Source organism: Hyperolius riggenbachi, chromosome 2 (assembly GCF_040937935.1).
Source record: "Hyperolius riggenbachi isolate aHypRig1 chromosome 2, aHypRig1.pri, whole genome shotgun sequence".
NCBI classification, from domain to species: Eukaryota; Metazoa; Chordata; class Amphibia; order Anura; family Hyperoliidae; genus Hyperolius; species Hyperolius riggenbachi.
The window spans coordinates 231,749,779-231,774,609 of NC_090647.1; the positions used below are offsets into that span (position 1 = coordinate 231,749,779).

Sequence of the window (24,831 nt, forward strand, 5' to 3'; positions counted from 1 at the left end):
TTCGGCATCACAGGGCTGCGTGCACCGGGGTGAATGGAAGCTGGGGCTGAAGGATGATCCCAGGAACCAGGTAAGGTGAGATATTATCCTTGCAGGGGCATTTTTTTTATCGATCTGGCGCAGAGGGGGAGAGATGAAGGATCACCGCTGTTTGCTACAGCAGTGATCGTTCATCCGCGGGGGGGGGGGTCACTAATTGGCTACAAGGGAACATTTTCCCTTTCACCAATTAGTAAGGCAGCTGACAGTGCCAGGGGGTGCGCTCTGAATCACACCCGATCGTGCACAGCAGGGCTGCAAGCAAGTCAGTATATCTACATCATGGTGGCTTGGAGGGTGCCAGAGATGACGTAGATATACTGTAGGAGTGGACAAAGTGGTTAAAGTGGACCTGAACTCTTGCATAGGACACAAGGAAAACAGAGAAATGCACCCTGTGTGATTTAAGAGAGAAGAAGCCATCTAATTTCCCCTCATCTTCGAATAATAATAAGTGTCATTTGATCACAGAAATTCATCAGTCTTTGGCAAACACAGCTAATATGCAAACCCTTTGTCTTCTTCCATGAAAGCAGGAAGGAGATATTCTGCATATTTATTGCAGGAGTTCTGTAAGCTGTAACAAAGAAATGTTTTTTTAAAGGTTATTATGCTGTTGTTTATCTTTTAAAGCAGAGAAGAAGTTCTGAGCTCAGGTCCGCTTTAAGTTGTAAAATTAATTTTACTTCAGGTACCCTTTAATAAGACAGATGAGCCCAAATCCAGTTAAATGCAGGGAAAGTCCTATTTTTTCAAATGCTCTGCAATAGATTGGAAGCTTGAAATGAACACAGCTTAACTGCACAGTTTGTCTCTTCATGTCTTTTAGTAAATCACCTCCCGTATGTCAAACCTTAACAGATGTATGATGATTTTCCTTTACTTTTCTCATGAGTGCATTCACAATAATCAGTGCAAGGATAATACATTTGTATTTGTTGCATAAAGACCTTTTCTGCTTCACCTAACTAGCCTGAAACACATTTGTTGATGATAAATGATTCTTTGTCTGCAGTTATACGGTGACGGAAAGGCTCCTCACCTCCGGTACCCAGGATACTTTTGTTACTACATAATTACTCCAGAGCTTTGATTCCATTGAGTACCGAACAATAGACGTTCAGAAAAAGACTTCATTAATGTAGGATTTGTTGGTTAATTGCTTTGAGCAAAAGTGGTCCAATTAGCCCACTGGAAACCTTCTTATTAACTAGACATGAAAAATAACTGTGTTCTCCTTCAGAAAGCTGCCCAGAAATTAATAATATAGACTGGATACATTGAGAAGAAATCACTCCTCCAGCTTTAACTTAGATCTTATGCCATAGTATAAAGGATCTTAGTATATTAAAGGGAACCTAAACTGAGAAGGATATGGATTTTTCCTTTTAAAATAATACCAGTTGCCTGACTCTCCTGCTGATCCTGTGTGTCTAATACTTTTAGCCACAGCCCCTCAACAAGCATGCAGATCAGGTGCTCTGATTGAAGTCAGACTGGATTAGCTGCATGTTTGTTGCAGGTGTGTGATTCAGCCACTGCTGCAGCCAAAGAGATCAGCAGGACTGAAAAGCAATTGGAATTGTTTAAAAGGAAACATCCATATCACTCTCAGTTAAGATCTCCTTTAACCACTTGCCGACCGCACGCTTATACCGTGCGTCGGCAAAGTGGCAGCTGCAGGACCAGCGACGCAGTACTGCGTCGCCAGCTGCAGGCTGATTAATCCTGTCAATTCACGGCGGGGGGCTCCGTGAATAGCCTGCGGGCCGCCGATGGCGGCTCGCAGGCTAAATGTAAACACAAGCGGAAATAATCCGCTTTGTTTACATTGTACGGCGCTGCTGCGCAGCAGCGCCGTAAGGCAGATCGGCGATCCCCGGCCAATCAGCGGCCGGGGATCGCCGCCATGTGACAGGGGACGTCCTGTCACTGGCTGCACAGGACGGATAGCGTCCTGTGCAGCCCGGATCACCGGGGGGGGGAAAGGTAGGAGAGGGAGGGGGAGAATGTCGCCGCGGAGGGGGGCTTTGAGGTGCCCCCCCCCCCCGCAACATGCCTGCACGCAGGAGCGATCAGACCCCCCCTGCACATCATCCCCATAGGGGGGAAAAAAGGGGGGCGATCTGATCGCTCTGCGTGCACCCTGATCTGTGCTGGGGGCTGCAGAGCCCACCCAGCACAGATCACAACAAACAGCGCTGGTCCTTAAGTGGGGGTAAAGGGTGGGTCCTCAAGTGGTTAAAGACCAACTTACAGTAACTCCAAGTTTCCATTGTATAGTGAAGCAAAGGGTTAGAGCAGATGTTTGTATCTTATTGCTGTTTTCTAACTTTTAGTAGTGTCCCTTGTAATTGAGAATTGAAGACAATTTTCCAACTGAGACACAACCTTTTAGAAATTCAGTTTCTTTAGACGCATAGGGAAAGGCTAGAATAATTTAAAACTGCCATTATGTTGACTTTTAATTGCTGCAGTGTACACGTTGGACAGATTGGCCCATATAGAATTAACTTTTTCACTTGCGTTATCGGTACTTATCCGTTAGCCGGGCGCATCCGGCAGGTGGCGACAAAACTCCACCAGAGTTACATCTTTCCCTACTATCCATGGCGGCCTGGAGGGGGAATAGTAATTAGCGCCACCTGCCGGAAACGAATAAGTACCTTGTTATCTCCTATGAGATCATTTTCATCTTCTCTTTAAACTAAATTTTCAGCATTTTACCCTTGACAAAGTATTCAAAAGTTTGTAAAAAAAAAAAGTACTATTAAATTTATTTTAAGTATTTTTTTTTTTTTTGCTTGCTGGTGGCTTAAAAGACCTTTTATGACAAGTTGTGAAAAATTCACCTAGGAGAAAACTCAAGAGAAAAATGTAATTGCATATGGGCCAGTAGCTGTAGTGCTGAGAGCAGAAATTGAGGGGAAGCTCTACGATGAGTACTCAGCGTGCAATATAAGTTTATCAGAAGTTCTAAACATTTATACTCTGTCCAAGGACTTTTTGTGATATTGTAGGGTTTTTAAGAGTGTAGAACAAGTGTCTATTTTTGATCTTCATTAAAAGAGATCTTTACTTTAAACTAACCTCTATTTTACTTCAAAACTCAAAGGCGCCAAGAGGATAAAAGGAAGCTAAATGAGCTTAAAAGCCAAATTCTTGGTAAATAGAGGAGGTAGTGGTGGACTTACCTCCTCCAAGTAGACACACAACGACTGTAGTAAAGACAGTCAATATATTTTATTTATGAACTCCAAATTTGCAACGCGTTTCGCAGGTTTGATCCCGCTTCATCAGGCAATAACAACGGAGCAATAGCATATGTGGTCAGTAGAAGAGCCAGGCACCTCTGTGTGTCAGCTATAGCATAGTGGTTAAGAGCACAGCCTCTGATGTGAGAAGCCAGGGTTCAATCCCAGCCAGAGTCAGCATCATAAGACAGAGGTGCCTGGCTCTTCTACTGACCACATATGCTATTGCTCCGTTGTTATTGCCTGATGAAGCGGGATCAAACCTGCGAAACGCGTTGCATATTTAGAGTTCATACATAAAATATATTGACTGTCTTTACTACAGTCGTTGTGTGTCTACTTGGAGGAGATAAGTCCACCACTACCGCCTCTATTTTCCAAGAATTTAGTTTTTAAGCTCATTTAGTTTCCTTTTATGCTCTTGGCACCTCTGTTCTCCTGCATAATATTGAGTCCACCCTGGGTGGAGGGTTGAACCCCTTTTTCTCATCTACAGAGAGCGACTTCTTATTCCTGAGTGGGGTCAGGAAAATCTCCCCATCTGCCTTTACAGTGGTTGCCTAATGGTAACCCTGGTTTGTGAGTATTAACCACTTCCCGACCGCCTAACGCACAGGGGCGGCCGGGAAGTGGAGCCCTGAAGGACCGGCTCACCCACAGAGGCGGCGGTCCTTCTAAGGGCATGGGCGGAGCGATCGCGTCATCCGTGACGCGATCCTCCGCCGGCTACTATCACCGCTCGCCCGCCGCAACATCCCGCCGGCTATACGGAAGCGCCGGCGGGATGTTAACCCCGCGATCGCCACATACAAAGTGTATAATACACTTTGTAATGTTTACAAAGTGTATTATACAGGCTGCCTCCTGCCCTGGTGGTCCCAGTGTCCGAGGGACCACCAGGGCAGGCTGCAGCCACCCTAGTCTGCACCCAAGCACACTGATTTCTCCCCCCCCTGCCCCAGATCGCCCACAGCACCCATCAGACCCCCCCCCTGCCCACCCCCCAGACCCCTGTTTGCACCCAATCACCCCCCTAATCACCCATCAATCACTCCCTGTCACTATCTGTCAACGCTATTTTTTTTTAATCCCCACCCCTGCTCCCTGCCCCCTCCTGATCACCCCCCACCCCTCAGATTCTCCCCAGACCCCCCCCCAGACCACCCCCCCCTGTTTACTGTATGCATCTATCCCCCTGATCACCTGTCAATCACCTGTCAATCACCTGTCAATCACCCGTCAATCACCCCCTGTCACTGCCACCCATCAATCAGCCCCTAACCTGCCCCTTGCGGGCAATCTGATCACCCCCCCACACCAATAGATCGCCCGCAGATCCGACATCAGATCACCTCCCAAATCCACTGTTTACATCTATTCTCTCCTCTAAACACCCACTAATTACCCATCAATCACCCCCTATCACCACCTGTCACTTTTACCTATCAGATCAGACCCTAATCTGCCCCTTGCGGGCACCCAATCACCCGCCCACATGCTCAGATTGCCCTCTGACCCCCCCTTATCAATTCACCAGTGCATTAATTACATCTGTTCTTCCCTGTAATAACCCACTGATCACCTGTCAATCACCTGCCAATCACCTATCACCCATCAATCACCCCCTGTCACCCCCTGTCACTGCCACCCATCAATCAGCCCCTAACCTGCCCCTTGCGGGCAATCTGATCACCCACCCACACCATTAGATCGCCCGCAAACCCGCCGTCAGATTACCTCCCAAATGTATCGTTTACATCTGTTATCTTCTCTAAACACCCACTAATTACCCATCAATCACCCCCTATCACCACCTGTCACTGTTACCTATCAGATCAGACCCTAATCTGCCCCTTGCGGGCACCCAATCACCCGCCCACACGCTCAGATTGCCCTCAGACCCCCCCCCCCACACCTTATCAATTCGCCAGTGCATTAATTACATCTGTCCTTCCCTGTAATAACCCACTGATCACCTGTCAATCACCTGCCAATCACCTATCACCCATCAATCACCCCCTGTCACTGCCACCCAACAATCAGCCCCTAACCTGCCCCTTGCGGGCAAACTGATCACCCACCCACACCAATAGATCGCCCGCAGATCCGACATCAGATCACCACCCAAGCGCAGTGTTTCCATCTATTCTCTCCTCTAAACACCCACTAATTACCCATCAATCACCCATCAATCACCCCCTATCACCACCTGTCACTGTTACCCATCAGATCAGACCCTAATCTGCCCCTTGCGGGCACCCAATCGCCCGCCTACACGCTCAGATTGCCCTCAGACCCCCCCTTATCAATTCGCCAGTGCAATATTTACATCTGTTCTCCCCTGTAATAACCCACTGATTACCTGTCAATCACCTATCAATCACCCATCAATCACCCCCTGTCACTGCCACCCATCAATCACCCCCGTCACTGCCACCCATCAATCACCCGCTGTCACTGCCACCCATCAATCAGCCCCTAACCTGCCCCTTGCGGGCAAACTGATCACCCACCCACACCAATAGATCGCCCGCAGATCCGACATCAGATCACCACCCAAGCGCAGTGTTTCCATCTATTTTCTACCCTAAACACCCACTAATTACCCATCAATCACCCCCTGTCACTGCTACCTATCAGATTAGACCCCTATCTGCCCCTAGGGCACTCAATCACCCGCCCACACCCTCAGAACGCCCTCAGACCCCAGCCCTGATCACCTCGCCAGTGCATTGCTTGCATCTATTCCCCCCTCTAATCACACCTTGAGACACCCATCAATCACCTCCTGTCACCCCCTAGCACACCTACCCATCAGATCAGGCCCCAATTTGCCCCGTGTGGGCTCCTGATCACTCGGCCAAACCCTCAGATCCCCCTCAGACCCCCTTCCGATCACCTCCCCAGTGCATTGATTGCATCTATTTTCCCCTGTAACCACCCCCTGAGACACCCATCAATCACCTCCTGTCACCCCCCTAGCACTCCTATCCATCAGATCAGGCCCAATACAACCTGTCATCTAAAAGGCCACCCTGCTTATGACCGGTTCCACAAAATTCGCCCCCTCATAGACCACCTGTCATCAAAATTTGCAGATGCTTATACCCCTGAACAGTCATTTTGAGACATTTGGTTTCCAGACTACTCACGGATTTGGGCCTGTAAAATGCCAGGGCGGTATAGGAACCCCACAAGTGACCCCATTTTAGAAAAAAAGACACCCCAAGGTATTCTGTTAGGTGTATGACGAGTTCATAGAAGATTTTATTTTTTTGTCAAAAGTTAGCGGAAATTAATTTTTATTGGTTTTTTTTCACAAAGTGTCATTTTTCACTAACTTGTGACAAAAAATAAAATCTTCTATGAACTCGCCATACACCTAACGGAATACCTTGGGGTGTCTTCTTTCTAAAATGGGGTCACTTGTGGGGTTCCTATACTGCCCTGGCATTTTAGGGGCCCTAAACCGCGAGGAGTAGTCTAGAAAACAAATGCTTCAAAATGACCTGTGAATAGGACGTTGGGCCCCTTAGCGCACCTAGGCTGCAAAAAAGTGTCACACATGTGGTACCACCGTACTCAGGAAAAGTAGTATAATGTGTTTTGGGTTGTATTTTTACACATACCCATGCTGGGTGGGAGAAATTTCTATGTAAATGGACAATTGTGTGTAAAAAAATCAAACAATTGTCATTTACAGAGATATTTCTCCCACTTAGCATGGGTATGTGTAAAAATACACCCCAAAACGCATTATACTACTTCTCCTGAGTACGGCGGTACCACATGTGTGGCACTTTTTTACACCCTAAGTACGCTAAGGGGCCCAAAGTCCAATGAGTACCTTTAGGATTTCACAGGTCATTTTGCGACATTTGGTTTCAAGACTACTCCTCATGGTTTAGGGCCCCTAAAATGCCAGGGCAGTATAGGAACCCCACAAATGACCCCATTCTAGAAAGAAGACACCCAAAGGTATTCCGTTAGGAGTATGGTGAGTTCATAGAAGATTTTATTTTTTGTCACAAGTTAGCGGAAAATGACACTTTGTGAAAACAAAGTATTAAAATCAATTTCCGCTAACTTGTGACAAAAAAATAAAAACTTCTATGAACTCACCATACTCCTAACGGAATACCTTGGGGTGTCTTCTTTCTAAAATGGGGTCATTAGTGGGGTTCCTATACTGCCCTGGCATTTTAGGGGCCATAAACCGTGAGGAGTAGTCTTGAAACAAAAATGACCTGTGAAATCCTAAAGGTACTCATTGGACTTTGGGCCCCTTAGTGCAGTTAGGGTGCAAAAAAGTGCCACACATGTGGTATCGCCGTACTCGGGAGAAGTAGTACAATGTGTTTTGGGGTGTATTTTTACACATACCCATGCTGGGTGGGAGAAATACCTCTGTAAATGACAATCTTTAGATTTTTTTACACACAATTGTTCATTTACAGAGGTATTTCTCCCACCCAGCATGGGTATGTGTAAAAATACACCCCAAAACACATTGTACTACTTCTCCCGAGTATGGCGATACCACATGTGTGGCACTTTTTTGCACCCTAACTGCGCTAAAGGGCCCAAAGTCTAATGAGTACCTTTAGGATTTCACAGGTCATTTTGAGAAATTTCGTTTCAAGACTACTCCTCACAAAATGCTAGGGCAGTATAGGAACCCCACAAATGACCCCATTTTAGAAAGAAGACACCCCAAGGTATTCCGTTAGGAGTATGGCGAGTTCATAGAAGATTTTATTTTTTGTCAAAAGTTAGCGGAAATTGATTTTAATTGTGTTTTTTCACAAAGTGTCATTTTCCGCTAACTTTTGACAAAAAATAAAATCTTCTATGAACTCACCATACTCCTAACGGAATACCTTGGGGTGTCTTCTTTCTAAAATGGGGTCATTTGTGGGGTTCCTATACTGCCCTGACATTTTAGGGGCCCTAAACCGTGAGGAGTAGTCTTGAAACGAAATTTCTCAAAATGACCTGTGAAATCCTAAAGGTACTCATTGGACTTTGGGCCCTTTAGCGCAGTTAGGGTGCAACAAAAGTGCCACACATGTGGTATCGCCGTACTCAGGAGAAGTAGTATAATGTGTTTTGTGGTGTATTTTTACACATACCCATGCTGAGTGGGAGAAAGATCTCTGTAAATGGACAATTGTGTGTAAAAAAAAATTAACAAATTGTCATTTACAGAGATATTTCTCCCACCCAGCATGGGTATGTGTAAAAATACACCCCAAAACACATTATACTACTTCTCCTGAGTACAGCAATACCACATGTGTGGCACTTTTTTGCAGCCTAACTGCGCTAAGGGGTCCAAAGTCCAATGAGCACCTTTAGGCTTTACAGGGGTGCTTACAATTTAGCACCCCCCAAAATGTCAGGACAGTAAACACACCCCACAAATGACCCCATTTTGGAAAGTAGACCCTTCAAGGTATTCAGAGAGGGGCATGGTGAGTCCGTGGCAGATTTCATTTTTTTTGTCGCAAGTTAGAAGAAATGGAAACTTTTTTTTTTTTTTTTTCTCACAAAGTGTCATTTTCCGCTTACTTGTGACAAAAAATAATATCTTCTATGAACTCACTATGCCTCTCAGTGAATACTTTGGGATGTCTTCTTTCCAAAATGGGGTCATTTGGGGGGTATTTATACTATCCTGGAATTCTAGCCCCTCATGAAACATGACAGGGGGTCAGAAAAGTCAGAGATGCTTGAAAATGGGAAAATTCACTTTTTGCACCATAGTTTGTAAACGCTATAACTTTTACCCAAACCAATAAATATACACTGAATGGTTTTTTTTTTATCAAAAACATGTTTGTCCACATTTTTCGCGCTGCATGTATACAGAAATTTTACTTTATTTGAAAAATGTCAGCACAGAAAGTTAAAAAAATCATTTTTTTGCCAAAATTCATGTCTTTTTTGATGAATATAATAAAAAGTAAAAATTGCAGGAGCAATCAAATAGCACCAAAAGAAAGCTTTATTAGTGACAAGAAAAGGAGCCAAAATTCATTTAGGTGGTAGGTTGTATGAGCGAGCAATAAACCGTGAAAGCTGCAGTGGTCTGAATGGAAAAAAAGTGGCCGGTCCTTAAGGGGTAGAAAGCCCTAGGTCCTCAAGTGGTTAATATTTACCCTATCTAGTAACCATTTACCAGTGCATATTACACTATTGGGGCTCTTGGTGTTCCTTGTTTTTATCAAAACTCAAAGTGCAAGTTGTATGCAAATATGAGCAAAAACATTTGGAAATGTAATACAAAAACTGAAATTGAGGCCCCTCTTTCAGATGGCTGTGAAGGAGACAAGAAAGAGTACTCTGTAATCAAATAGTAGAGGTAGGTGGGAAAATGCCTTGTTTGAGAGGTCTCACCTATTATGTGATGTTGGGGTACCCTTATGGGCGACCAACAGTCAAGCTTTTGTCCCACTTAAGCCAGGGACGGGGCTTGTGGCAAGCTGCACACCAATGGCGTCCGATGTAGGTCCTTAGGAGGAAGGTCCTGCTCACATACCACACTCATCACCGGAGGACTAGCCCGTACCGGCCAAGCCCAACGTATGTACACACAATCTAGTGTGTCAGCAGCTCAACAGACAACCTACAGCTGTCCAGAGGTCCTTGCCCACCTACCTCTACTATTTGGTCAGAGAGTGTGCTTTATTGTCTCCTTCAGATCTTTTGCCTATTACACAGCCAGCAGCACCTGCCTAATAGGTTAACACTGACTGATCACAGCTAGTGGTCTCACACCCTAGAACCTTACAGTGATGTGAAAAACTATGTGCCCCCTTCCTGATTTTTTATTCTTTTGCATGTTTGTCACACTTAAATGTTTCTGCTCATCAAAAACCGTTAACTATTTATCAAAGATAACATCATTGAACACAAAATGCAGTTTTAAATGATGGTTTTTATTATTTAGTGAGAAAAAAAACTCCAAATCTACATGGCCCTGTGTGAAAAAGTGATTGCCCCCCTTGTTAAAACTTAGCTGTGGTTTATCACACCTGAGCTCAATTTCTGTAGTCACCCCCAGGCCCGATTACTGCCACACCTGTTTCAATCAAGAAATAACTTAAATAGGAGCTATCTGACACAGAGAAGTAGACCAAAAGCACCTCAAAAGCTAGACATCATGCCAAGATCCAAAGAAATTCAGGAACAAATGAGAACAAAAGTAATTGCGATCTATCAGTCTGGTAAAGGTTATAAAGCCATTTCTAAAGCTTTGAGACTCCAGCGAACCACAGTGAGAGCCATTATCCACAAATGGCAAAAACATGGAACAGTGATGAACCTTCCCAGGAGTGGCCGGCCGACCAAAATTACCCCAAGAGTGCAGAAAAAACTCATCCGAGAGGCCACTAAAGACCCCAGGACAACATCTAAAGAACTGCAGGCCTCACTTGCCTCAATTAAGTTAAGTGTTCACGACTCCACCATATGAAAGAGACTGGGCAAAAACGGCTTGCATGGCAGATATCCAAGGCACAAACCACTTTTAAGCAAAAAGAATATTAAGGCTCATCTCAATTTTGCTAAAAAACATCTCATTGATTGCCAAGACTTTTGGGAAAATACCTTGTGGACCGATGAGAAAAAAGTTTAAATTTTTGGAAGGTGCGTGTCCCGTTACATCTGGCGTAGAAGTAACACAGCATTTCAGCAAAAAAAAATCATACCAACAGTAAAATATGGTGGTGGTAGTGTGATGGTCTGGGGTTGTTTTGCTGCTTCAGTACCTGGAAGGCTTGCTGTGATAGATGGAACCATGAATTCTACTGTCTACCAAAAAATCCTGAAGGAGAATGTCCGGCCATCTGTTCGTTAACTCAAGCTGAAGCGATCTTGGGTGCTGCAGCAGGACAATGACCCAAAAGACACCAGCAAATCCACCTCTGAATGGCTGAAGAAAAACAAAATGAAGACTTTGGAGTGGCCTAGTCAAAGTCCTGACCTGAAGCCTATTGAGATGTTGTGTCATGACCTTAAAAAGGCGGTTCATGCTAGAAAACCCTCAAATAAAGCTGAATTACAACAATTCTGCAAAGATGAGTGGGCCAAAATTCCTTCAGAGCACTGTAAAAGACTCGTTGCAAGTTATCGCAAACGCTTGATTGCAGTTATTGCTGCTAAGGGTGGCCCAACCAGTTATTAGGTTCAGGGGGCAATTTCTTTTTCACACAGGGCCATGTAGGTTTTGAGTTTTTTTTCTCACTAAATAATAAAAACCATCATTTAAAACTGCATTTTGTGTTCAATTATGTTATCTTTCACTAATAGTTAACGGTTTTCGATGAGCAGAAACATTTAAGTGTGACAAACATGCAAAAGAATAAGTAATCAGGCAAGGGCAAATGGTTTTTCACATCATTGTATATCTCCTCTTTCAGATGGCCACATGACTCAATATTAAAGTATAATTAATATGTTTTCTGCCAAAGATGAGGGAAACTAATTATACAGCTATACCAGGGAAAGGGAAGTAGATTTTACACATAGTCCTCTACAGAAAAAGTTTGGAACCCTCACTTGAGACATATCAAAATATGAGAATTACTGAAATTATAGGGAATTACATTATGTCATATTGAAGTCACATGGAGACACACAGCAATATTGTATCGTAATTAAATGCAGGTCAGTTTTCACTGTTCTCCAGCCAGGCAGGGTTGGCAAACCTTTGACAACTAATAGGCAATTTTTAAAAAGTCCATTCCAGACCACTTGTACTTTATAAATTCCCCCTATAATGTCACTTAATCATTGTTTTTTTTAATATATAACCTTTGGTTGAAAGGTACTAAAGAAAGTATTTATCATGCTGACACGTGAAGAGATCTCATGTAACAAGTTTAATTCACAGTACTAGTGAGAAACGCGTAGTCTGAGACATGCCGAAGTCGTACACGTGAGCAGATGACTGAAGTACAGAAGGGCTAGGCAAAATCGTAGTCAAATAACAGGCAGAGTCATACACATAAGTCAGATGTCAGTCGTATTGGAAGGATCAAACAGTAGCGAAGTCAGGGACAGGCCGAGTCATACACAGAAATCAGATGGCAATAGTACAAAAGGGCTAGGCACATGCAAGGTCAATAGACAGGCAAAGGTCGGTACACAAATATAAGATGGCAGTAATACAAAGGGCTAGGCAGATACGCGGTCAATAGGCAGGCAAAGGTCGGTACACAGATCAATATACAATACTACAAATAATACAATACTGACTGACTAGAGTACATATATATCGTGCTAATGCGCAATATATGAAATGTAGCTCTCAAACTTTCACTAGCTAAGGGCCAAGAACCAGCAAACTGATTAGTATCAAGGCCAAAGAGCAAGTAAACTCTCTGGTCTTAAGTATCCAAAATGCAGAGCATAAGCCCGCCCCCAGAATTGACAGCACCTCCTACCAAAAAGTGTCAGCTGATGACCTCACAGCTGACATCACATCAGATACGCCTCCTCAGCCTGCAAAGACTGCTCTGCCCCGCGCGCGTCCGCCTAAGTGCACTGCGCACGCAAGAGTGCGGATTCACCGCTGCAGGGGTGCCCGGGATGCCACTGGAGGACGACAGACCACGCGAGCGAGTACCGCTAGAGACGCCGTGGGAGACGCCACAGGACTCGCCGCAGGACTCGCCGCAGGAAGGTAAGATTGTTACAGTATTAAATCTTAGGGGAGGGAGGGAGTTATTCTTTTATAGTAAATCCTCAGAAAATGTATTTGAAATATTTGTACAGAGCAGGAGAATGTTCGACCTAATTTTACAATTTACTTGTTGTTTTTATCATTGCTAATGAGACTTGCCTTGCCCTTACCTACATTTTCATGGGTTGGCATTAAATAGCAGGCATTTTAATTGAAAGAATTTAAGCGTAATGAGAATATTTAAAAAGTCCCTACCTTCCCTCCTCCATACCTAACAGAAAGGAAGCCCCCCAACCAGGGCCGGCCCGCCCATGAGGCGGGGTGAAACTTTTGCCTCAGGCGGCACTTCTAGAGGGGCGGCACCCGCCAGTCCGTGGGTGTGAGGGGCCGCCCGAGCTGGAGGGGATAGCGGGCAGGAAGGGTGTATTGGGACTAGCGGCGGGGAGGGGGGCCGGACCCCCCCCCTTCCTCGCCTGGGTCCCCCGTCCTCCGCTCCCCTCCAGCTTTAAAAAGTTGCGTGGCTGGCTGCAGCTGTAAGAGGCAACGGGCGGGGATCACTCACCTCTTCCTCGTTCCAACGTGCGCTCCACTGACGTCACTTCCTGCGGCGTAGCAGGAAGTGACGTCAGTGGAGCGCAGGCTAGGCTGGAACGAGGAAGAGGTGAGTGATCCCCGCCCGTTGCCTCTTACAGCTGCAGCCAGCCAGCCAGCCACACAACTTTTTAAAGCTGGAGGGGAGCGGAGGACGGGGGACCCAGGCGAGGGAGGGGGGGGGTCCGGCCCCCCTCCCCGCCGCTAGGCCCAATACCCCCTTCCTGCCCGCTATCCCCTCCAGCTCCGGCGGCCCCTCACACCCATGGGAGGGGGGTTTGCTTAAAGCTTGCCTCAGGCGGCAAAAAGTCTAGGGCCGGGCCTGCCCCCAACCCACCAAAATGCCCCGATACTTATTGAATATCATTTAAACTCCAGAGATGACTCTGCAGTGACTTCCAAATGGCTACAATCAATCAGATTCCAAACTAGTCACCATGGCCAAGACCAAAGAGCTGGATAAAGAAATTCAGAGACAAAATTGTACCTGCACAAGGCTGTTCTGGGCTACAAGACATTCACCAAGCAGCTTGGAAAGAAGGTGACAACGATTGGCTCAATAATTTGCAAATCTAAGACATACAAAATAACTGTCACTCTCCCTCGGTTTGGGGCTCCATGCAGGATATCATCTCATGGAGTTGCAATAAGAATGGTGATGAAGCAGCCCAGAAGTACACGGGGATACTAATCAATGATCTCAGGGCAGCTGGGACCACAATCACCAAGAACCACATTTAGGAACACACTACATCATGAAGGAGTCAAATCTTGCGGAGCCTGCAGGGTCCCCCTGCTCAAGACAATACATGTACAGGGCTATCTGCAGTCTGGTAATGCACATCTGAATGATCCAGAGGAGAACTCTGTGAAAATGTTGTGGTTAGATAAAATCAAGATTGTGCTCTTTGGCAGCAATTCGACTTGCTGTGTTCAGAGGAGGAGGAATGCTGCCTACGATCCCAGTTATATCATTCCCACTGTTAAACAGGAAGGTGTACTCATTATGTTTGTGGGTGTTTTTCTGCTAAAGGGACAGGACCCCTTCAGTGCATTGAAGGGATAATGGACAAGGCCATGTACCATCAAATTTTGGATGAGCACCTCCTTTTATCTGCCAGAGCATTGAAAACAAAAGGGTGGCTCAGAAACAAAGGGGTGGCTCAAAAATAAGCACATGAAGCTGCTGGAGTGGCCTAGCCAATCTCCAGACCTTAATTTAATTGAAAATCTGTGGAGGGAGCTGAAGGTTTGAGTTCCCAAACATCAGCCTCAAAACCTTAATGACTTGGAGAGGATCTGCAAAGAGTAGTGGTCTAAAATCCCTCCAGAGAGGTGTTCAAACCTGGTGGCCAAGTATGCAAAACGTCTGACCTCTGTGATTGCCAACAAGGCAGGGCTGGTTCTAATAACAATGGGCCCCAAGGGAAGATTAGCCCCGGGGCCTCCCAATAGACACCCCCAATCAAAAATCAGCAGTAGGGACCCTTTGTTGCAGCCAAATTTCCACCCAAGGACCCTGAGGCAGTGGCTGACACAATCTGGCTCAGCTGAAGACTCTGCAGGGGCACCCGGGAACAACAGTTAAGTTGGGGGAGACACCTTGGGGGCCCCTACAGGCTCTGGGACCCTAGGGCAATTGCCCCCTTTCCCTCTATGGTAGCGCCGGCCCTGCAACAAGGGTTTTGCTACCAAGTACTAAGTCTTCTTTTGATAGAGGTCAAATACTTATTTCACTCTTTACAATGCACATCAAGCTCTGACTTTGGGGCACTGGGTAGTTGACGGTTCTTTTGTTGATATTCTGTCTCTCACAGCTACAATAAATCTACCATTACAGTTATAGACTGGACAGTCCTTAGCCACAGGGCAAACAAGCAAAATCAGGAAGGGGGTTCAAATACTTATTTTCCTTATTGTATATACAGTATGTGTATTTATTGCCATTACCATAGGTAGATGCACTTGTCTCTTGATTTGCTGGTGAGATTGTTGTGTAAGTTAATTGAAATGTGAAGTGAAATAAAGTTAGTTCTCATTGATATGTATTCCCGCTAGACACAGCCTGACAGGTATGACTGTAGAGATCCATTTGTAATAATAGTGCATTGGGATTCATTAAAAAATCTTTAGCTCAGAATACTTTTCTCGGAGTGAATTGTATTTTAATGGTCATTTAAAAAGATACAGAAATGGATTTTGTTGAAGAAAGCCTGCATTTACATTGCTCAGCCTCATCTTGACCCCCAGTGACAAGATTGAGCTTATCAAGCAAAACTCTTAGAATTGACTGAGTCTTTTTATTGACTTGTCAGACAATAACTTGTGTGATTACTTGTTCAAACTGTCTTTTACTTAAAGGTCATTTTAGCAAATGTCAATTTAAAGCCTCATTTAATCCGTGAAGTCTTCTACTGCTACAAATACACAGTCGTTGCATTTATTTTGCCACTGTGTTCTTTTTACGAATGGGTCTGTGCTGTGAGGAGTTAAAAAGAGTTACTTTGATTTAAAAGAACCCATTTGTCCCACAATAATTCCAGCAAAGTGGTACACTTATTACAGACAACGTTACTTTACTGATCCTTGATTGTTGGACATTAAACAATGTTTTCATTAAGTATAATTTGAACAAGATCTGAGTTACCTTTGTGCATTGCAGTAATGATGATGTTTTTATACTGTATATAGCTTTTAGGTAGCTGCACCCAATCTAGGTAGCCCGATCTTCTGCAGTCTCGGCCATACACATGTATGAAATTGAAGGCTGTAGGCTAAATGTTTTTGCTGCTTGGAACTGTGTAAGGCCCATACAGTTTTGCAATGCTCTAAAATACCACTAGTAAGAGCAATCTACAAATAGCTGTTATATTATTCTCAGTAGGTCCCCATCCAAATACAGAGAATATCATGTAAGGATAGGCTGGGGACCAAACATATTGGTTTTTACAGCCAACCCATATATAGGTTGACAAAGCAAACCTCATCCTCATAGCTGTGCCGTGCATTTGGAGATACATTTCATTTTAAAAAAGTAAAATAGTAAGTGGTCAATATAAAATTGAAGGCCTGCACAATTAACTGTAGTGGGGGCATGAGGGGACCCCCCTCTTAATAGCATTTGATTGTTAGTAGGCCAAAGTCATGAGGTATGTTGCTATTCAAATGCACCTCCTATGTGGAGGAAGGAAAAATGTTGGCCGCCCTTGTTGTGTGGGAAATAGATGTCACAATTTTAAATGGGTGGAAGGGGGTCACTTGTTATGTGTGGGGAATTGGTAGCAGCACTTGTAATGTGGAAGGGGGGAAATGATGGCCACATGGGATGGAAGGGTGGTGGCAGCTCTTTTTAAGTGTGTGTGTGTGTGTGGGGGGGGGGGGGGTGAAGGAATGGTGTCCATACTGCTTATTAAAGCGGAAGATGGTTGCTGCACTTGTTGTAGGGGAGGGGTATTAGGTGGCTGCACTTATGATCTCATTGGGGTCATAGGAAGGGAGTATATCAAGATTTTGCTGAGGTTATGTCTCTAGTATTCTCCATATCTCTGCATTGCTGAACTTCTTCATGGCCTTACACAGTTTTGAATAGATGACAAATGGGTGTGATTAGCCAGATCACTCGTATCATACTTAACATAATCTTCCCTTGGGTGTGCTTTATCAAGACCAGGGGAAAAAGAGGTCCTGAGGAAAAATATTACAATTTATCAGAGTAGTCAGTTAAAATCTTTGTTTTATTTAACAGCTGGACATGATTGGTTGCACTGGGCAGCTGCTTCACTTTTGCGCCATTTGCTTTGCACCTGTCTTGATAAATCTTTTTCTCTTTCTTTTGAAATTATGCAATGCTTTCTATTAAGATGGGAGTTTTCCTTGCAGTAAATGTATACTATACTGTAGACTCTTAACATTGTGTGTGATTTTTCACACACTCAGCTGTTCTGCCCTCAGCTTGTTATCTGTCATAGTTTAAATATTATCCAGCTGTCTTGGTAAATTCCCTCTGCTCAAATAAGTTATTTTATTATATCATTTCTTTAAAGTTTCAGGATCTGAAATATATGAAATGGACAGAATCCAAATGTTGGAAAATGCTTTACAGATCATAAAATGTGGATGACATTTTTCAAGCTTTGGGGAAATGTCAAATCAAGATTTAATGTAACAACATTTTTATCATTTTAAATACAATTTCCAGGGACATTTCAAATGCTTGGCAGGTGCACTTAGACATCACTTTAACTGCCCTGTAATAAATAGTAATTTTGATATCTCCTTTCCAAACAAAAGGTGCACGTTGGACGTGGTCTTAAAACAAACTCATTGCAGTTAAAAAGAGTCAACATTACATTGAACAATTTACACAGTAAACTTTTAGCTGTTTTATAATTTTGAAAAATGCCTTTAAAATGCACTGACATGCCCATTTAAATTGGGAGCTTACACTGAGGTTTGACACAGTAACCAAGCAGCTCGAGTTGACCCAAAACCAAGGATAGTATAGGGGACTAAAAGAGACCAAAAAGCACTCCTATTAAAAAGCAATACTTAGGTTGGGTTGCCTTCATAAAACAGAAAGAATTTACAATAATTCAGCTTTAAAGGGGCACTATGGCGAAAAATTGTAAAATTTAAAATATGTGCAAACATATACAAATAAGAAGTACGTTTTTTCCAGAGTAAAATGAGCCATAAATTACTTTTCTCCTGTTGCTTTCACTTACAGTAGTTAGTAGAAATCTTACAGAAATGACAGGTTTTTGGATTATTCTATCTCTTCATGGGGGATTCTCAGGGATTTATTTATTTTCAAAAGCACTTAGTGAACGGTAGTTGCTCTTTCCAACTGCCACAAAACTGTGTAGCGAGCAGCTAAACTGGCCAGCATCATTGTTTAAATACTTTTTAGGGAATATCTTTATAAAGAATAAAAGCCTTGCTGAGAATACCCTATGGAGAGATGGGCTAGCCCAAAACCTGTCACTTCTGTCAGATTGCTCCTACCTACTGTAAGTGACAGCAACATAAGAGAAAAGTAATTTATGGCTCATTTTACTCTGGAAAAAATGTACCTCTTATTTGTCTATGTTTGCACATATTTTAAATGTTACAATTTTTTGCCATAGTGCCCCTTTAAGTGAACATTTGTGGTTACCCACAATACACCGCTACTGAATATGCAAATTATCTCTTTATGCCCCTGAAAGCCAGGCTAGCATCCAGAACCACTGGTGTCGACCAAGCTATAGGCTATAGGCTTGCTAGACAAGAGCGCTTCTGGATGTTAGCCTGGCTTTCAGGGGCATAAAGAGATATTTTGCATATTCAGTAGCGGTGCATTGCGGGTAACCACAGATGTTCACTTAAAGCTGAATTATTGTGAATTCCTTTTGTTTTAAGAAGGTACACTGAGGTTTGTTGATCCAAAAACCTTCTTGTGCTCCCAAGCAGGGGCATAACTACAGGGGAGCCACCCCTATGACTTCAGGGGGGCACAGAGCCTTAAAGGGCCCCAACTACTACTTCACTCCCTCTAATAAAGGGGTCTATCCTCCAGATCCGGTGTTTTTGTGGTTACACTTGTTATGGGTGTGAAGATTCTGCTGTCCACACCTGTTTTATGACCCTTGCAAAATGGGCCCCCAGACTGTGAGGGTCACAAGGGTTTGGCAGGGAAAGGGTATGAACATTGGGTGCCCCATCAACGTTTTGGTGGGGGCCCCATGATTTGTAGTTCGGCCCCTGCTCCCAAGCATCTAGGAGTGGTTGCAGTCCTCCTGCTGCAGTATTTACAATATAATCTAGATAATGTTGAATTATGAGTGGGAGGTAAAATGATGTCACGCAGACACCTAGGCCTAATGACCAATGCACAGTCCCAGGAGAAACAGAATATACCACATTTTAAAGAGTAGTTGTAGGTTTAGATCTTTTTTTCATTCCAAATAGTTCACTACGTTTCAAAATTACAAAATCCATCTTTTTACTTCTCTATAAAAGATTATGATTATGCTACCTGTGCTTTTGAATCAGCTGTTTTATTAATGCCGGTTTCCCAGGATTCCATTACAAAGCTTTTTTTGAACATGCTTAGTAGTCATCCCGTATTGAGAATGCTTTTGGCAGACAAGACAAGTTCCTCTTAAAGCAAACTTGAACTGAAAATAAACTTATGAGATACTGTAAGTAACTGTATGTGTAGCAGCAATAGAGTATAGAACCTCTCTCCAGTATCATATTCCTATGTTCAATTTGAACAGCAGCTATTTAGGTGTGATGTTCAATCTGGTTCACTCAGCTGCCAAAAAAAAAAAGAAATAATAAACATTTGAACTTTTCATCTCTCTTTTGTTAAACCAAGCACCACGGAAATAAATAAATAAATAAATATATATATATATATATATATATATATATATATATATATATATATATATATATTAAAAAAATAACAACCTCCCCATAATATAGGTTCTTAATTGAATGTACCGGAAGGGGGGAGGAAGGGTTGAAGGAGCATTATTACTTACCTATGGGGTGCTGCTCCTCTGGTCCCCAGCCCATATGAAATGTGCCATTTTCTCGCCTGACTGGGTGCAGCAATCTCAGTTTGTAATTGCCCAGCAGTGTTGTGTGCCAGCCGCAATGTATGCTGGAAGATGTAGCCTGTGAATGTGAGTACAAAGGTGTACTTGCATCCATGGACAACATCTCCTGGGTCCCGTCATGCAGTTGAGTACAGAGGTGTAGCATCCATGGACTACATTTCTCTGGATGTATTGCGGCGGGTGCACGCACACAACACTGCTGCAAAAACTAGGATTGTGGTGGCTAGCCGGGTGGAGAAGATGATGCATCCCATACAAGCCGAGGACATACAAGAGGAGCAGCACCCTGTAGGTAAGTAATGATTCTCCCCCTAACCTCAATAGCACTCTTAATTAAGAGCTTTCCTTTTGAGGAGGTTCATAAAAAAAAATCAGTGGTGCTTGGTTGCACATCGGGGAGTGGTCTGCATGGCTGAGGGCATTGTTCTCCCCACTCACCCTGCCTGCTCTGTGATGCTACTCATGTACTGCTCTCCCCCCACATAGCAACAGCTCCTGTCACTAGCATCCACCATCCACCATCAGCAGCACCTCGTTTATGAACCCCTGCCCTCCATCAGCAGCACCCAGTGTGTGATCTTCCTCTCTCCTGTTAGCAGCACCCAAAGTTTGGCCTCATCTATCCCCTTAAGCACCCAGTGTGTGATCATCTTCTCCACCCCACTATCAGCAACCAGCATGTGACTGTGCTCCACCAGCAGCACCCAGAGTGTGATCCCACCCACTTCCAACCAGCTGCACCCAATGTTTGGCTCCCCCTCCCTCCATCAGTAGCACTCAGCGTGAGCTCCCCCTTCCCCTCACCAACAGCACCCACTGTGTGACCCCCTTCAACCCTCAACAAAAGCACACAATGGGCTTGATTCACAAAACTGTGATAACTGCTATCACAGCAGTTGTCACGCGTGCTGCCGCTCGCCGAGGTTTTCACGCGAACAGCTTATCACCTGAAGTCACGATGTTCGCGTGAAAACCTTGACGAGCAGCAGCTCGTGTGATAACTGCTGTGATAGCAACTATCACAGTTTTGTGAATCGAGCCCAGTGTGTGACCAGCTCCCTTACTCCCTCCCCCCAGCAGTACCAAGTATATTACTCCTACCCCACACCAAGAGCACTCAGTATGTGGCTACTCAGCAGCAGAACCCATTGTGTACAGTGTGTGACCCTGCACTCTGTCCTATCTCACATCAGCTATACCTCTTGCATGACTCCCCTTCTTCAACTGGCACTACACAGTGTGTGACAAACCCCACCTACCCAGTACTACCCAATGTGTGACCCCCCACACCTCCTTCTTACAGCAGGTACTATGTGACTTCTCTTCCACCAGAGGGAGGGCTATCCACTATGCCACTGTGCTACCCACATATCATTGGCACTTGCAAATGAGTTGCAATATCTATCTGCTCTTTACACTTCACCACCACCACCACATTTTTTGGGCCTCCTCAGGCTAAACCTATTCATTTTTTTTCTTCTGTGCAGGTATAAAACTAGTGGAATGAATGCTGGTTTGCTTTAATGACCAGACAATTTGTGACAATTTGTGTTTCTGAGGTCCTGTTAACTGAAGCATATACAAGTTCAGAGTTTTGTGTATTGTAGCTTTAAAGGGACACTGTAGGGGGGTCGGGGGAAAATGAGTTGAACTTACCCGGTGCTTCTAATGGTCCCTCGCAGACATCCTGTGCCCGCGCAGCCACTAACCGATGGTCCGGCCCCACCTCCGGTTCACTTCTGGAATTTCAGACTTTAAAGTCTGAAAACCACTGCGCCTGCATTGCCATGTTGTCACCATCAGGAGCGCAGGCCCAGTACAGTCAGCTCCTGCGCAGTACGCAGGCGCAGTGATTTTCAGACTTTAAAGTCTGAAATTCCAGAAGTGAACTGGAGGCGGGGCCGGAGCATCGGTGAGTGGCTGCACGGGCACAGGATGTCTGCGGGGGACCATTAGAATCCCCGGGTTTCATTTTCCCCCGACGCCCCTACAGTATCCCTTTAAGAATAATGCTAAATGATATCTTAGTTCAGCATCAACACCCCCCTTCACAATCTCTAATGGGTTTATCATATGTTATCTAACCTGAGATTGTGGCGTAAAGCAACAGCTTTATAAACAGAATAAAAATACAATAGGACATGTGGATGCTTGTTATATAGGATAGACTTTAAAAGCCATATAGATTCATTCTTCTCACTGCCTTTAGGTTTTCAGAATGCTGTAAAGCTATCATCCTATCTCTGTATTTATGATTAATACACTGTGCATTGTCTGATTAATGGATACATTGGGACATATAACTTGCTTCGTCTCCATTTTGACTCCTCTGCGTGCATTTTCATTGGTGTTATTTAGGTACTGAATGATGACACACATTTTCCAGCACATGCTGTTCCGGTATAAAACATTCTTTCATTCCCACGATACTGATGAAATCATTGTCAGGATGTGGTACTGAGAGAGAGAAATTTCTTCAGTTATAAACTTCAAAGGAAATGCTATCCAATGGAAATGTAAAAGACTGCAATCTCTGCCCTAAGTGGAATAATAATAATGTACCGTAATATAAATCAACTAAAGGATTTTTTAATTGTTGTTTTGAACAATGTGAAAAGGGGTTAGAAATGTTATAGGTTTTCAGTTGCTGTTTATGCCCCCATTTTAGAGTTTTTCCTGCACTTCCTGTCCCTGGAACTATGAAGTTGTGTGGCCTTCTGGTGACCCTGGTGACAGTAACTAGGAGACAACAATAAAACTAGATAAGGATTCTCACCTCTGGACCATTCTACAAAACCTTTACTCTTGAGTTACTCTTAACTATAGTTATTTTGCACTTATATAGTCCTTGCACCTTTCACAATGCTTTTCAGAGTCCGTAGTTATGTTCTTTTCTAGAGATGATTGATGTGATACAAGTTCTTCTGGCCTGCATGCAAATTGTATGCAGCTTGGATTTAAACCAATCAGAAATGGCAGGAAGTGCATTCGGTTGACCCAATTCCAAGCTGCATAAAATTTGCATGAGATGTCCATGCAAACTAGAATTATTTGCATCACTTGACCATCTGTATTCCTAACTGTCCCTTAGAGCTATGCCCTACCATAGTCATAGTCATATGTCTCTGCCATAGTCTATGGTCAATTTGTTAGGGGGGAAGGGGTGAACTTAACTGCTTAGTGCATTTAATAGATAAAAGGATGAACACAGCGAGAACATAAGAAACTCCATACAAACTCTATACATCAGTGTTCTCCCTAGAATTCTTTTCCAGCCGGGCGGCGTGAAAAAGTAGCCGGGTGGCATGAAAAAGTAGCCGGGTGGCTGGGTAGGTTGAGATGAGAGAATGCAGGGCCGGTGCTTCTCTGCACAACTCTGCTTACAGCAGAGAAGGAGGTGAGCCAATGACAGCCGGGTGTTCACCAAAACTAGCTGGGTGGAGAACCCGGCTAAAAGAGTCTAGGGAGAACACTGTACATGTACTGTCCTGGTCCAGTACGGATCAGTCAAAAACAGTCTTATCAGTCTGCCGACAGCTTGCACACACGTGCTACTGCCGGCAGAACGACTGCACCGTGGGAGGCTCTGACGGACCCGTCGTTTGTAAAAATATGGCATGTGTACGCGCTTACTGTAGCTTAAAACATATCCACAATTCCACTGGCACTGGACAGTTCCTGCGGTAAGGCAAAGGGAACCAGACCAGATAAAAAGAAAAAACAATTGGTAGACATATGGGGCTTGATTCACAAAGCCGTGATAACTCTTATCACGGTTGCGCTAGCTTTATAGCGCGCGTAGCGTTTTTCGTGCGCAAATGTAAATATGCATGCAAAATCGCGGCCATTTTTGCGCAAAAATGCTACGGAGGTTATAGCGCGCACAAACCGCTAGCGTGACTGTGATAAGAGTTATCACGGCTTTGTGAATCAAGTCCATAGAGACCTAGTTAAGAAAAAAGGGGTTTACATATATTTTTGGGGCACTAACTATTTTTTTTCCATTTTTTTTAGTTTTTGGAAGTTACAACCCCTTCTAAATTACACTGTGAAGTGCTTTTTAAAAAGTTAGCTACTTACTGTACCTCGACAATGGGAAGCCTCTGGATGAGGAATTTGTTCTACTGGCAATGTACAGAGCTTACACTGCAGTCGGGATGCACTTGTCCATGGCTGAGAGGGTGGCCAGAACAATCGTATTCAACTAACGCAAATCAAATAAGTGCAGAGGGGCCCTTCACTGGAACAGAGGGGTATAAGAGGGTCCAGGAAGCCTCAGGACCATTTTTTTACAAATTGCATCCTGCTTCCTGCTTTTACTCATGGCTATTACGGTACAATACTCTACTGCTACTTTCTTTTTATGGTATGATGGATTAGCAGAAAAGGCAATTTTCTCCCAAAATTGACTGTAGCCTATCATCTTGTGCAAGCAATTTCCCTAGGAATTTTTGGCAATCCGATCGTTCTGTGTTTTTTCACAAGATCCAATCATTCCTTCTATAGAGAGCCTACGAAAAAAAAGCATATGAGTTTATGCCCGCTCTAAGACCTTAGAAACTGTAAATGCAACTTAGCAGAGCATCATCTTTTTCTGTTACATCTGGAATGGTTTGTGGCTATGCTATTTGTCTAGTGGAAATTAATTTTT

General features: G+C 44.0%; 1 protein-coding gene across 2 annotated transcripts in view; it reads left to right on the top strand.

The window, feature by feature from the left end:
• The window catches only part of SH3RF3 (SH3 domain containing ring finger 3), a 565,916-nt gene that overhangs the window by 357,070 nt on the left and 184,015 nt on the right, over positions 1 to 24,831 (top strand). The gene's annotated exons all lie outside the window — the stretch shown is intronic.